Raw genomic sequence first — 14410 nt, forward strand, 5'->3', positions numbered from 1 at the left:
AATAAAAACAAAAAATCCTGAGCACATGACGGTAAATTATACGTCAATTTATTTTTGAGTAGGCAGGAGAGAGCTGCAACTGCATCCGTTCAGCCTCACAAAACAGGTGCCTTTATAAGAAGTAAATGCAATCAAAGCAAAGAAGGGAGGTTTCCATGCATGGTTCCTGTGGCTACGCACATGCGCTTATATATATATATATATATATATATATATATATATATATATATGAAAAATTTTGGCAGAATCCTTTCTCTTGTAATGTTTGGTGAGAGATAACTACTGACTCAGCATTGGCGAGCTTTTTGATGTATTGTTCTAGTTTCCGGGCCTTGATTGGACAAGACTACATTCAGAACTGATAAGAATCAGACATATCTTGGTGAACAACGGTTTTTCAAATTCTGACGTTGAAAACGAGATACAAAGGCAAATGACAAGACACTTTGACGGCAAACCAAGACAGGACATCCAACCAACCGTCAAACTGTATTATCAAAATCAAATGACATCTGCCCACAAGCAAGACGAACAAGCTTTACGGGAAACTATCTCTCGACATGTTAAAGGCAAAAACGATCACAAAATAGACATCGTCACTTATTACCGTAATATGAAAATATCTCATTTTCGTATGAGAACCAGCCCAGACAAACCTGACAAACTAAAATGCACCAATGTAGTGTATCGCTTCCAATGCAGCGTCGAAGGCTGCAAACTGCGTTCCATACACTACATTGGTGTGACCACAACGGCACTCTCACGACGTCTGACAATGCACTTACGTGACGGGGCACCTCTGGGCCACATGCGACACGAACGCGACATGACATTGACACGACATTAACTGACAGACAGCACCGACATTTTACGAACGTGCAATGACAGAAGACGCCTTCAAATTTTGGAAAGCATATGCATTCACGAAATCTCTCCGGCTTTAAGCAGGCAGACAAATTCTTGCACAACTGTCGAATTATTAGGTGGTAGGCGGTGAACACTACTGATGTGTTTGTGGTAAAAATGTTCTCATTGCGTCTCTGTAGTGTTCCCGTTATGAGTGTTTCTTATATGTGTCAAAGTGAAAATAGGATTCTGTCTGACTTCAATTAGTTGCGCTTCATTTATGTCCTCCATACCAAAAGATGTTTTCCAACAGAAGTGCACAGTTTGTTATCCTTTAAAACCCAAAACTTATTTCTTGTGTCAGTTAGTCTTCTCCGACGATGAGATACTATTTCGAAACGTTAGAATGGAAGGAGCGATGAATATATGAGTAATTTTGTGCGGACCATCTTTAATCGAAACGATGGTGCTAAGTCCAAGGCCCAGAAACTAGAACGATGCATCAAAAAGCTCGTTAATGTTGAGTCAGCAGTTATTTTTGATCAAACATATATATATATATATATATATATATATATATATATATTCACAGATACCCAGAACAGCGAAAATCATTTGGTTCCGTCCCCTTTTGACGACTTCGACGAATTTACCTCCCTCCCCCAAACAGTTCCAGAAATTGACACCCATGCTGCCTGTCTGCCTGCCTGCAGCTAGGCGAGGCAGATGTAGGGTAAACCCCTGTCATGCCACCCCTGAATCTGAATGCTTCCCTAAAAGGAGTAGGTAATGCGTTCAGATCTTAAGTAAGGGGCACTAGGCACACCATAAAGACTGGAGACAACAGGCAATGAACAAAGGTCACATGTATAAGAACATTGGGTGTCCATACACCATAGTGATAGCATGTCACATAGGTCAATGGTGGGAGACAGCTGGAACACCTGGCACTGCAGTTTCAGTATATATAGAAGGAATGGTCCTTTGTGGGGAACAGCTCAAGCTTTTGACCTAAAAAAAAACAGGCTAGGTGATGAAGTCAGATCACTTTTGGAGGATAGGCCAAGCTCGAGACAAAATGGTCATAAGAAAGGCCACCGGTCAGCTAACTAATGGAGAACGCGTCAAACTTTGGACTGCAATTTACAATAGCATAGTTAGCACTACGACAAGACAGGTCATGTCGTCCGGTCACTTTTGGGCATCTGGAGCCTCGAGGTCACAGCTGCTGTCGCGACAGTGTTGCTGTTGCAGGATGAGCCTCGTGGTCAGGACAACACTGAAAGACAGGTGGAGCCCAGACACCGCAGTTATCGGTCACGCGACCAGATGACTAGTGGGAAAGAGCTGGAGTTCTAAACAGCAAGGCATCACGGTTGATTAACCACTGGAGAACAGCTGGCTGAAGCTCGGGCTACCACAGCCTGCAACTTGCCCCAGTGACCTGCAACCTCCCCTTGTGACCTGCAACCCGGCACCGTGACATGCAACATGTCCCTGCGACCTACAATCTTCCCCCGTGACCAGCAACATGCCCCCGTGACTTGCAAATGACACCGTGACATGCAACATGATACTGTGACCTGCAGCAGGTCCCGTGACTTGCAACACACCCCAGTGGCCTGCAACATGCCACGTGACCTGCAACATGCCTTTGTGGCCTGCAACCTGATATCATGATCTGCAACCTGACCTCATGGCCTGCAGTCTGATCCCATGACCTACAACCTGCCCCCGTGACCCACAACTTGCCCCGTGGTCTTGACCGTCGCAGTGGTCGGTATTAGGCTCTTTGATCTTTATTATTTTTATGAGTAGTATCGAGATAGGATTAGAAAGTACGCTTCTTAAGTTTGCTGACATTAGATTGGTAGGCGTGTCGAAAAATACCGGCCAGGGGAGCCATACACAACCCGGCTTAGGGAATCTAGTGGGCTGGGCTTATCGGCGGTAGGTGCCATCCAATTATTTTTTTTAATAAATTTGGTCCGAATCCTTTGAATGGATGGATTTCTGGGATCAGCGCTCACGCTAAGCAGTGCTTGTGTGAGCCCTGACCCCCACCATCCGATCGCGCAGTTCCAGGCAACGGCAGAATTTAGTGGCGAAAGCTTAACGTGCCGCAATGCTCGGCACGGTCCGTCCTGCCCTCTGACGTCAACTGACCTTTAGCGCGACCGCTGCCACCGGCCGCAGGCCATACCTGCCAAGGGCAAATAGCGAGCGCCCTAAAGCGACTCGAACCCATCCCGCCACGGATGGGTGGGTCGGAATGCAGGCGCTCTAACCAACTGAGCCACCGGGACGGACAAAATGCTATTATGGTAATTATAAGGTGGTGCATTTATTTCGGGTAATTTTGGTATTGAGCGCATGAGCTATAAAGCGCCAGGAGATCGACGAGATAGACGGGAGTTAGAGTTAGGGGTGATAGTTAGGAAAGACGGGAGTTAGAGTTAGGGGTCCAAGGAGGCTGGGAATTGGGCGAGATCGAGAAAGAAAAGCAGTTCGGTGTTGTAAGTTCTAGGAATTTAAGGGTTTAAAAGCAAGATGGGACTTAAAGGAGCAAGGTGCTTAGGGTGTTGGGACTTATTAACAGAAACGTCATTTGCAAGAGGAAGAATGCTGTTGATAAAGGTAGGCTGAAAAGACCACAGCGAAAAGAAGCTAAGGTGATCAATGGGATTGGCGGCTAAGAATGTGGTGAAATACGTGAAGCTATGGATTCGTATTCACTGAAATGCCGTAGACCTAGAGGAGATCTGATAAGGATATTCAAGGTTGTGAAAGGGATAGACAAGGTAGATCCACATGGAACACTGGAAATTAGGCCCAGACTTAGAAGAAACCAGTTTCATTTAGCGAGAGCTAAGAGTATAACTATAACGAGGCAGATATCATCTAGTTGAAGAGTAGTGAACCATTGGAACAGGCTGTCAAACAAAGCTATAGGAAGTTCCTCCCTGGCAGCATTTAAAAATTCTTTCAGACAAGCTTTGTCGGTCTACCATCTTATCTATAGCTAAATTCAGACAGGTCAGGTGGTAAGTTTAGTTTCAAGGGTGTGTGCGGAAGCTGAAGTAGGCCATCCTTGATGGTTCCTTGTGGCTCTTTGTTGGCCAAATGTGTTTAAGTCTCTATGAGACAGTTAAGCAGCGTTGTGACAGACCAACACATCTGCTGTGCCGACTGTCAGCCGATCACCAGGAACTTAGCATCGGTCAAGGGGTCTACTTGCGGGGGTCTAGGGTTATAAGGGATCTACCTTAAAAAACCGTCGGCTTCCGAGGCCGCACTGTTGGGATGGATCCTTCAACGGGATAGCCTGAGGGGCAATGGACGGCAAGTATCAGCAATGCCGCCATGCCACCACTGCTGTGCTGGTCTCGAGACGGCACTGCCGGCCTTGCACAGCAGTAGCTGCCAGCATCACACATTGAGCACCAAGCACGGTGCCTGTGTCTACCTCTGGCCGCGCTGGGGACAACCGCCTCTGGACGGCCACCGTCGCGACGGGTTCCATACGCCAGACGTGATGAAGCTGTGTAAATGTGGCGCGTGGCGCATCCATCCCCGCGGGCCACATGCTGTTTTTCAACGTGTGAGTGCAGTTATTCTGGCGGTGTGTACACTTACTGTAATTCTGGGACGAGATTAAGTAGGTTAGGTCCAGATGTGACCCGCGGCGTACATCCGTCGCGGGCCATATGCTGTTTTTTTTTCCAGTGTGCGAGTACAGTATTTGCTGTCACGTTTGGCCCGGGCACTCGTTCCGGACATGCACGCCACAACAATCAATAGGGGAGGGGAGGGGGGGGGGGGGGGCAGCCCTTTAACGGTGACAAGTGTGGAGCCAGTCACAAGCATGCATACCGAGGCGTTCAGTCGGAAGGACATCGAGAGGGGCAACGGTGTTGGGAGACCGTATCGGCCTGGCGCGCCGGCGGCTAGGCTCTCGGCGCCTACGCCTCTGCGGAATGTAAGCCCCGTGGAGGAATAGCCACCCCTCCGGCGGTGCCTTGAGATTACCAGCCCTTTTCTGTACTTTGTCACCTTGCGTTGCATTAATATACCTTAAGGAAAACAAAGTTATAATAGAATGTGGAGATGGTCTATTCCCACAGCGTTTCTGGTCCGTTGTATGTCGTACTCGCTTGCTTGCATCGTATCATAGTAATCAGCATACCTAATATACACATACGCCGCTTATATGCGGTGCTGAATCGCGTGCTGACACCTGCCTGGTATTGCTCTGCGCATTCCGATGAACAGTCTAGGAAAATAGCAGAGCAATAAATAATGAGCGACCTGAACTTTGTGCCCAGAGGCAAGACGCGTTGCAGTCACGTCCACGTGTTGGTGTTAATCCCTCTATTTTGCGTAGTTCATTTATTGAGCACAGCTCGGGAGCAATCGGAAATTTCAACGAGCGCAATGGAACAATTTTCTCACCATGGGCTAAATGCGTCACAGATGCTTGACTCAATGACTCCTCGCAGTTAGCGACGAAGGAAGGCCTACGCGTCTTGTAGGCAATGACTCCTCGCGTTTAGCGACGGAGGAGGGCCTACGCGTCTTGTAGGCAAGGACTCCTCGTAGGTAGTGGTGGAGCGTTGTGAGTCAATGAGAAATGTCGACGGGTCGGCGATGATGTAGGCATAGTTCATTGGCGATAGACAGTGCGGGCTTCGTGGTGATGGCACGGCGAACCTTGCACCAGGAGCCGCCTTGCTATTGGGGCCAAATTCCGAGGTAAGCGTGGTGTATGGCTGTACAGTTCCGCTCATGACTAAAGGGTTTGGTCGTTGCACATAACCTGTAGACTGTGTGTAGCAACCATGCTATAGGCCTCCATTTAAAATGGCGGGTGAGCAAATAAACGGAAGACGGTGTCAATGAATCAGTGCAAGTTCTGGGGTCCCAGTAAAGTGACGTTTGCTGCCCATCTTACGACGAAAGTATCTGTTTTGCAAAAGCCCGTACATCGTCGGTGGTCCAATGTTTTAGCCACCATTTGCTGTCGCTTCCAATAAATCAGTTTATGACAGGAAATTACATCGGTGATAATTACCTGGGAATCAATACGGTGAGCCAACTAGCCAACAGCCACCATTAACAATGACTTGTGTAATTTATCCAAACAAGTATGATGATTGCTGGTAGACGTATTGCTGTTCTTTTGAGTATTACTGAGTATTGCTGAGTTTTTCCTTTGTGATGTTGATTACTAGTGAGTAAAATCATTGTCTCCAGGCTATTGCGGGTCCGGCCTTTGTGCCAGCGTGATAGAAAGTCAGCGTGCCGTGAAATTGGCAAGTTATTCCGCGTTTAATTCAGTAACGAGTTCCGATGTCACTGAAAACACATTAGGCAGCTAATTAAGGTACGAACAGATCGAAAATGACGTTTATTTTTCAATATTATGTGACCTTCAACGTCAAAAGCAAGGTCAAAAGATAGATACTCTGTATCTCCAAAAAATTACTGGTAGATTTCACATTTTCAAGCATCACAACATCCACCATATGGGTAACCAGTGTTCGTCAAAAACTTCTGACCTTCCGAGGTTAGATTCACTGCTCAAAGGACGGGGAACTCGATCATGGGCGTAGGAACAGGGGTGGGGGGCAGGGGGGTCATGCTCCTCCCCCCTTTTTAAAGCGGGGGAGGCCAGCAATGTTAGCTGCCCCCCCCCCCCCACTTTTCAGGTTAAAGCTGCATTTGGCTTACTTTTGCACTACATATAACATGCATACCGATTTACCTAGTTCACCAGCCATCTCCCTTAAGATGCATCATCTTTTTCGTTTGCTCATTGGCCATCGCTTAGTGTTACAGCCGCAAGACCGACGCCGCACGGCCTGGAGACTGCTACGCCGGGCGTCGAGGCTGTTGTTGCCATGACTTGCAAGCGCGAATGTTCAAGACCATGTAACGTAGTTTTCTTATCAGTAACTAGTTCTGGCAGGATCTTGAGCATTTTAGACGAGCATGGGTTAGCCATGTTAATGCAAATTAGGAAGCTCCATTTCATTTACAATCTACGGTCATGGAGAACTCAATATCTCTGAAGAACACAGAAAAACACGGAACTGGGGTCTATGTGACAATTATTGGACTACCTGCGCTGATCAGGGATGTTGTTGCGTTAACGAGGGCTCCTGTGCTGATCCGGGCTAACTGCGTGGGATCAGAAGGCCTCCCGTGTCAGAGATAGGGAACAATGTGATATGATAAATCCTTCTAATGGCCTCCGGATCAACCAAGAGATCCCGCCCGTGTCGCCAGAATGATAGCCAGAAGACACCTTACGATGGGACGGAATGGCCCTTCAGCCCTTGACCGGAAACGGTAATGTACCCCTGGCGTTCTACTCAAGAGGCCCCTTGCCCGGAAGGAAATAAGGGGTCTCATTACTGTTGAGGAGGGTGGGGGTCTCATTTTAGTTGAAAAGGGTGTGTCGAGATGAGCTTAAAAAACGATCACGGTCATACCATGTTTGCCTAAGAGCGTTCATTTTTTCAGAATGTATTATTGAAACAAATTAAATCAAAAGGCTTGAACAGACCCGCCCACAACCTCAGGAACAAGAACAAGGACGGTCTGGGTTGCAACTTCCGTAAAACCGAAAAGCTTTCGGCCACTGCAAGTGCCACCAGACGGCGCCCTGCTAATCTGTCTTCTGGATAGATAGATAGCTGTAAAAACAAGAAAATGGAGATTCTACCTTCACTCTTCCAGTTGAACAACCAGATTCCAGCACCACTTCGCGGTGCTTTAAGGGCTAATCCGTTCTTTTCATCAGTCTAAAAATTGCACACGTGAAATATGCGCTCAGACTGCCCTCTAAATGTAAGATCTGGTGTCATGAAGCGTTCAAGGATGCCTTTTCAGAAGCGTCGTCATTTTCGTTCACCCATTGACCACAACTTGATGTTAGCTGCTAGGCCGACGCTGCGCGGCCTACGGAGACTGCAACGCCCGGTGTCAAGGCCTGCGTTTCTAAGATTTTCGAGTGGGCATGCTCAAAATTGTGTCACATAACTTGCATTACTAGACGATTAAAATGTTTGGAAAGCAATCATTCCAGAAGCGTCATCCTTTTCGTCCACCGGCGGACCACTTCTGAGAGTTAGCTACTGAGCTAACGCTCAGCGGATAATGGAGACTGCAACTGCCTAGTGTCGAAGTTTTTTGTGAGATTTGCGAGCGCGTATGTTAAAAAACACGTTGCATGAGTTGTGTCACCAATCGATTTTGACTGAGTGGTGAACGTTTTCAGACAAACGTGGCTTGACCGTGTTAAAACACATTGTTGATCACTCGATCTGCAATCAAATTTTCATCTTCAAATTTGGATGGAACATATCAATCTACAATCTAACTTCGCGATTTCATCAATGTCTGTAGAACCCAGATAATAATTCTGATAAATTTTCTGAATTCTATCGGTTTAGAAAGTCAACTAACCATTGTAAATGAAGAGTGCCAGTGATTTATTCCATGCAGTCGTTGAACGCCTGATTTTTGCAGTTATTGACCTCAAAATACAAACAGAATTGAGCCCACGGTAGCTCCTAGTTTCTGTTCTGGTTACAAGGTAAGCATAAGAATAAAACGAAGAATACCGTGCCACTTGTTAACAAGTAAGCTATATCCGGGGATTTTAGATGGATCACCAAAGCAGCCATACGATCAGTTGGCAGTCAGTCATGCGGGAGACATCCGGGCCAGGGCAGTGGCCACCGACGGCGGACAGGAGCAGGGCCCATGTAAGAAACATAGGATAGATGGGCCTTATTATGTGGTTTGGTTCTTGAAAGAGAATCTCCAGTCTTATGGCTTTTGTCACATTGTTTCTAGCAGTTTCAAGCTTCCGAATTTGTTTCCGCCTAAAATGCTGCTATAAGTCATATCTCTTGAAAGGCAGCAGCGAAATGGAGGCACATGAAAAATCTGTCGCACTGTGAGCCATTGATCCACTTTCAAAATTCTCACCAGCCTATATCCAGGCCGCATTTTGGCATATACACTGTGGAGGCGAATGCTTCCTCAATGACCCAAAAGGCCTACCCGCTGGTGGAATTTCGCCTCCCCAGGAAAGTCAATGTCAAAATGGACGAAAAATCTTGGGAAGCTGGATAGCTTGATTTGCTTAGTGACAGATGAGTCAAATAGGCAAGATTGGGACCAGTGAGGAACAGCTTTAGATGCACATTTACCATAGCAGCCGTAACATTTGAATAAAGAGCGATAACAACCTCCACCGCTATCCCCCTGCCCCCCCCCCCCCCCCCCCGCCGGTCATCGGGCTCGCCTTCCAGAAACAGTTGCTGAGAAACACCCTGAGCTTGCCCCCCCCCCCTCACACTTTTTGAAACGTCCCTACGCCTATGAACTCAATGTCACCAAAAATTACCGACTGATCTTAATACTCACCAGCGCATGAACTAGCCTCCGCCAAAAAGTCCTGACCTCCCAAGATTTATTGCAGGTTTTGACTGTTCGACTTTCCCTGCAAGGTAAAGCTCAGGCCTAAATGACGGTGAACAAAATACCGCAATGATTACCGGCCAATATCAACTTCTTAATTCTCCGAATATTCAAAAGCCCAAGAACTGGCGTCCCTCACAAGTCCTGACCTCTCCTGGTCACCTTTCAAGATGAAATTCAGGCTCAAAGGAGAAGGAACTCAATATCACCGCAAGATTCACCGGCTGATTTCGGGTGGATCCTGTGTATGGTGTCCGTGTCAGCGGCTGCCTTGGCTCAGCTGACTTGTCGGCGACCTGTGCGCTGGAGGGATGACGGCCGCTTCATTGCAGTAACGGGAAGAGTAACCCCGGGCCCTGCGTCCTGGCACGAATTTATAGTGCTGTATGGCGTTATTTAGTCCTGGAAAGTTCTAACAATAAATAAATAAATAAATAACTAGCACTCCTTGCGAATGAATAAAAACCTGCGGTTGTTGACAAATTATACAGGAAACCCCTTTATTCAAATGATATCACCGTATCCTGCGCGGTACAAAAATCCAAGAAGACAGGCAAGTCAGAATATGAGTCACCGACATGGTGTCGACTTGTGTTATATTGTGAGGATTGGCTCCTCGATGTTGAATTTGGCCCACCAATGTTGGCTTGACCCCCAATGGTTTTGCTGGAATGCTGCAAAAGGCATAGGGTAAAAGATGGCTATCACACAAAGACTATTTTCTGTGGTATTAATGCGAAGGGGCGTTGGCATGGATGATGCAGATAGGCAGCTTGATGTCTGCAGCCTCAAATAATTTCCTGAAAATAGTGAGCGTCAAACCTTTTTATATATGACGTATTTTTTGCCCGTAAAACATAACCCCACACGCTTGTTCGCGCAAACTAACCATGATACTAACACAACTGATTCATTGGTCTTGTGGAGACTTTTATGTCAGGCGCCATTTTGTCTGCTGCCCATGGATGGCTACGAACTCAGCATTGTTTTTTACTTGAAATTCGGCTTTTTCCGTATGGTCTCATGATAAAATAGAATCGGGTAATAAAATGTTTTTTTGGTGTGGCATCGTTACTTCAGAATATGGGTTTAGCTATGAAATGGTTGCGCATTTTACATAACAGAAAACAGGTTTTTTTCCGGGGCAGATTTGGAGTCGGATTCCCACCTGAGAATAGTTAATTTCTTGCACTCCGAACCAACCTCTGATTAGTATACTAAAGTTTTTGTCGGACCCATTTTGCCTCGGGCCCTTATGGAAATAACATGAAAGGACTCCAACTGTGACATGCAATTACATGACTCTCGGCGCACTGTGATCGCAGCCATGTAACCCCCTTCTGCGAGCCATAAACGGTCGCTTGTCCTGTAAGGTGAGCCTCCCTCCCTCTCCCCACCACGTGTTTCGCCACATCACAAATGTGGTCAGCATAGCTTCAGTTGATCTCACCTCTACCAAAGTTGGGCTTTGGCCATGTCGATTGGTGTGCCTTTGCGGCAATATGATCATTTGTGAACATTTTGTGCGTTGCAGCCAACGGGTTCGCAGAAAGGCAAAGCCTGTTAGCTGCCAAATCACAAACGTTTTTTCCCAAAGTATCGCCTGTGACCTAGAAACCAGCTATAAACATTTTAGCTCGGATAAATGTATACCATCATTAATAAAAATGCTGGTTCAGTTGCTAGACACCTTTACACCTATATTTGCCATACAGTTTTTGTGGCAAAAATGCAAGAAATTTAGTTTTATGTGGAATCTTGCGGTCATTATATTTCAAAACGTTTTGCTGGATTCACTTATGATTTCCAGGGTACTAATGTATTTGGGTTTTAATGAAATTGTCAGGCTGCAAAGGAAAAGTGCATTGCCGTGCGCAGGCGAAAGTGTTATTGTTTGTATCGAAAATGTATGCGTAATCCTACGCGTGTAAGTGAAACCTATTATGTAGGCTGATCTGTTATTACTTTGTAATGATGATGGAGAGCCGGTCTATATGAAATCAAAACGTGTTATAAAATATGGCATACATCCATTTTCATGGACATTTACTTTCCATACGCACAGCAACAATTTAACACGCGAACGGATGGCCGTTTGATTGCGACGTGCTCGGGGGGGGGGGGGAGGGGTCAGTTTGATCACTGGGATGTAAAGCAAGAGAACCAGAAACACTAAATTTACAAGGAAGAATAGCCTGAGTATGACCTCACACGTGTTAAATGTTGCGATGGACTAGGTCGAAATAATTTTAACTATTGGACCAATTAAGTTCAAACTCCAGATCGGTATCCGAAGTACCTCCAGACTTCCTTATAGCAACCGCTCTAAACCCTAGACACCTGTTTTAAGCCCAATTTTACTGGTACTCATTTCAGGTCATACGGTCTGAAAAGCTGGTATGGGTCATTTAAAGTCAGTGACCTCCTCTGACCTGCAAAAAGTCTAGACAAGATGCCCGTTGACGTTCCTGTAATAAAAAAAACTCGGAAGGAGGATCAAAATTACCCCTTAAAGCACGTTCTTCATTGAAAGAGTAGCATGGTTTTTTGTCCGTCCGACCTTCACATGTACCCAAGTTCAATGGAATTAGTCGTATCCTAACATCATTTGACTAATTGCCTGAGATAGTATGCCAGAGATGTACGGCTGCATTTAAAGGAGTGTGTGAAGGAAATGTTTCAAAAACGTACTTCAGTGAAATCTCTTATTACTTTACCTGATAATGGCGCCAGGTTACCAGTGCATCTTCGTCAAGACAAAACCAAGGTGCCAGGTTTCATTTTTCTGCCCAAATTGCGCTGCCAACGTTTTGTGACAGCATTACCCGTCTTCCCTGCAGTCGCGACCACCGTGCGCAACTCTACTCGTGCGGATAAAAGAACGTTTGTGATTGGCCCAGTGGACAAGGGCCTGTTATCAAGAAGCGCATTGCCTGAGGTTTGAACCATTGCGTCACATGAATCATGTGATATACTCATTCCCGAAGCCAAAGTGCGCCCTGAAAAGAATCACGGTGGTTAACGCCATAGGGAGCAAAAAAGCCAAAACATAACGTGTCGCTGAACTCTAGAAATAATAGCATGACACGTTGGTAAGCTGCATACATTACAGAACTAACACGTTGGAAAAGCAAGGCAACTTAAATTTAGTTCTGTCATAGTGGTGAGCATGGAGTCAAATAACATTTCTCCCGCAGCGCTTCCTGTTTCAAATAAAAATTCTGAGCCTTTCAGAACGATTTGGAGAAAACTCGCATTGCTTGCTCCAATCGCACACGTCTGACGTAACAATGATTGAAAAGTAAAAAAGATGTGATGTTTTTTTTACATTACATTGTCGCATCAGCGTGAACGATTCCACAGAAATTGCTTTTGCTGATAGCCATGGTGTGACTTGACCTGCCATAAGTCAGTGACCTAATCATGTAATCTAACTTTTCATAGCTACAGACCAGCTTTTCAGTTGTCTATGGCTATGCAAAGCTCGGTTAGGCGTAGCGGCACTAAAACTTCGTCGGCAATATAGCCGAATGTTGATCTCCCCACAGGCATGTATCATTGCCATGTATAGCTGTGCACCTACCATCGCCAGACCGGGTACACCGCACCGGTCATAAATCATTTTGGAAAACCTTTGGAACGGGGAGAGACCAAATTATTCCCCGACCCCAGAACGTGTTAATGATAACTTGGCATGTGAAAGTTCTATCAAAAGCACACACATCTACACCACAATTGGGGTAACCTCATCCTTGTTTTTACCGCGCATTTTTAGGCATATAATAAAAACAGTTTGCTTTTAGCCTAAATCCCAGACAAGTATTGGTAAATGTCACTCTTGCTGCCATGGAAAAAGTTTGGTTGACAACTGTGTTGCGGCGCGAAATTGAGGCCAAAATTTTTCGCGCACCACTCACATGCCACCGAAAATCTTAACTTTAATAAGGCAGCACTATTTTGCGAGAGGTTGGGGGTGGGCACTTTGACCTAATTCAGGCAAAAAAAAATTGTGGTGGGGTGCGCGATTTGACTTAATGGCTGAGGCCCTGAACCTTGTGGCTAGATCTGTTAATGTAGCCGGATATTTGCCTTTCCATAGAGACATGTGTTTCTCGTATGTAGCGGGACGCCTACCAACATCAGAACCCTCTCTCTTTCGTAACAAAAAGCCGTGGCTGCTTTCACCACCAAATACAAAGCGTGACAGCTTAGCGGATAAACAATACAATAATCTTCACACACCTAGAGCCATAAGACGCGCAATGGTTTGTGAGGTTAAAGTGAAAAGCTCTGGAATAGGGCCTTTATGGTTAGACCTACAGAAGAGCGCCCTGGGCGCCTTAAGGTGGCCTCTGAAGGCGCGCCTTCACGTGCCGATCAGAAGAGACGCGTGCGTACAGTGCCTGCTCCGTGGACCCACCCCTGCGTGACCATTGTACTGCTTACTTAAAGACTTTTTATAAACTGTACAAATACGAAAAAACGTATATTGTCTATCGTCAAAATTAAGGGGGATAAATCCGATGAGAAAAAAACGGGGTAGAATGTCGGGCCTTCGGTTCGGCCCCCCCCCCCCCCCCCCCCCAATGATTTACAAGAATCTGGTCACACCTGGTCACCGAGGAGAGGATGGAGATTGAATGGAAGCCGATCAGCGTTGGTGTAGTTGATGAACGGTTGTCTTGATCGTTGATATACCGGACACACCAGGAGAAAGTGATTTGTTGTGAATAAGATGCTGCAGTGATATCGTGGAGGAGAAATGCGTTCGAAGAGGTGACAGTAGGTGATTTTGGTGTGGCCGATGCGAAGCCTGGCAATGCAGCATTTTCTTGAGGCGATTATCTCGATAAACTGCCGGCCGGTGCTGTAGTATGGGTTTGATTGGGTGAAGGTGGTGATGAGCGCGTTGGTCCTAATCAGAATGAAGAAAGGAACGGAAATATGACCTGATGACTGCAAGAATGCCTGAAACGGGACAAGAAAGATGATTACGTTCCGGCTACATAAGAGTTTGTTAAATTTCGTCATCAGAAATGTTGTTTCCACGAATATTAGCGCATGTAGGTAA

Source organism: Pollicipes pollicipes, unplaced genomic scaffold (genome assembly GCF_011947565.3).
Source record: "Pollicipes pollicipes isolate AB1234 unplaced genomic scaffold, Ppol_2.1 Scaffold_7231;HRSCAF=8579_pilon_pilon_pilon, whole genome shotgun sequence".
In the NCBI taxonomy this organism is placed as follows: Eukaryota; Metazoa; Arthropoda; class Thecostraca; order Pollicipedomorpha; family Pollicipedidae; genus Pollicipes; species Pollicipes pollicipes.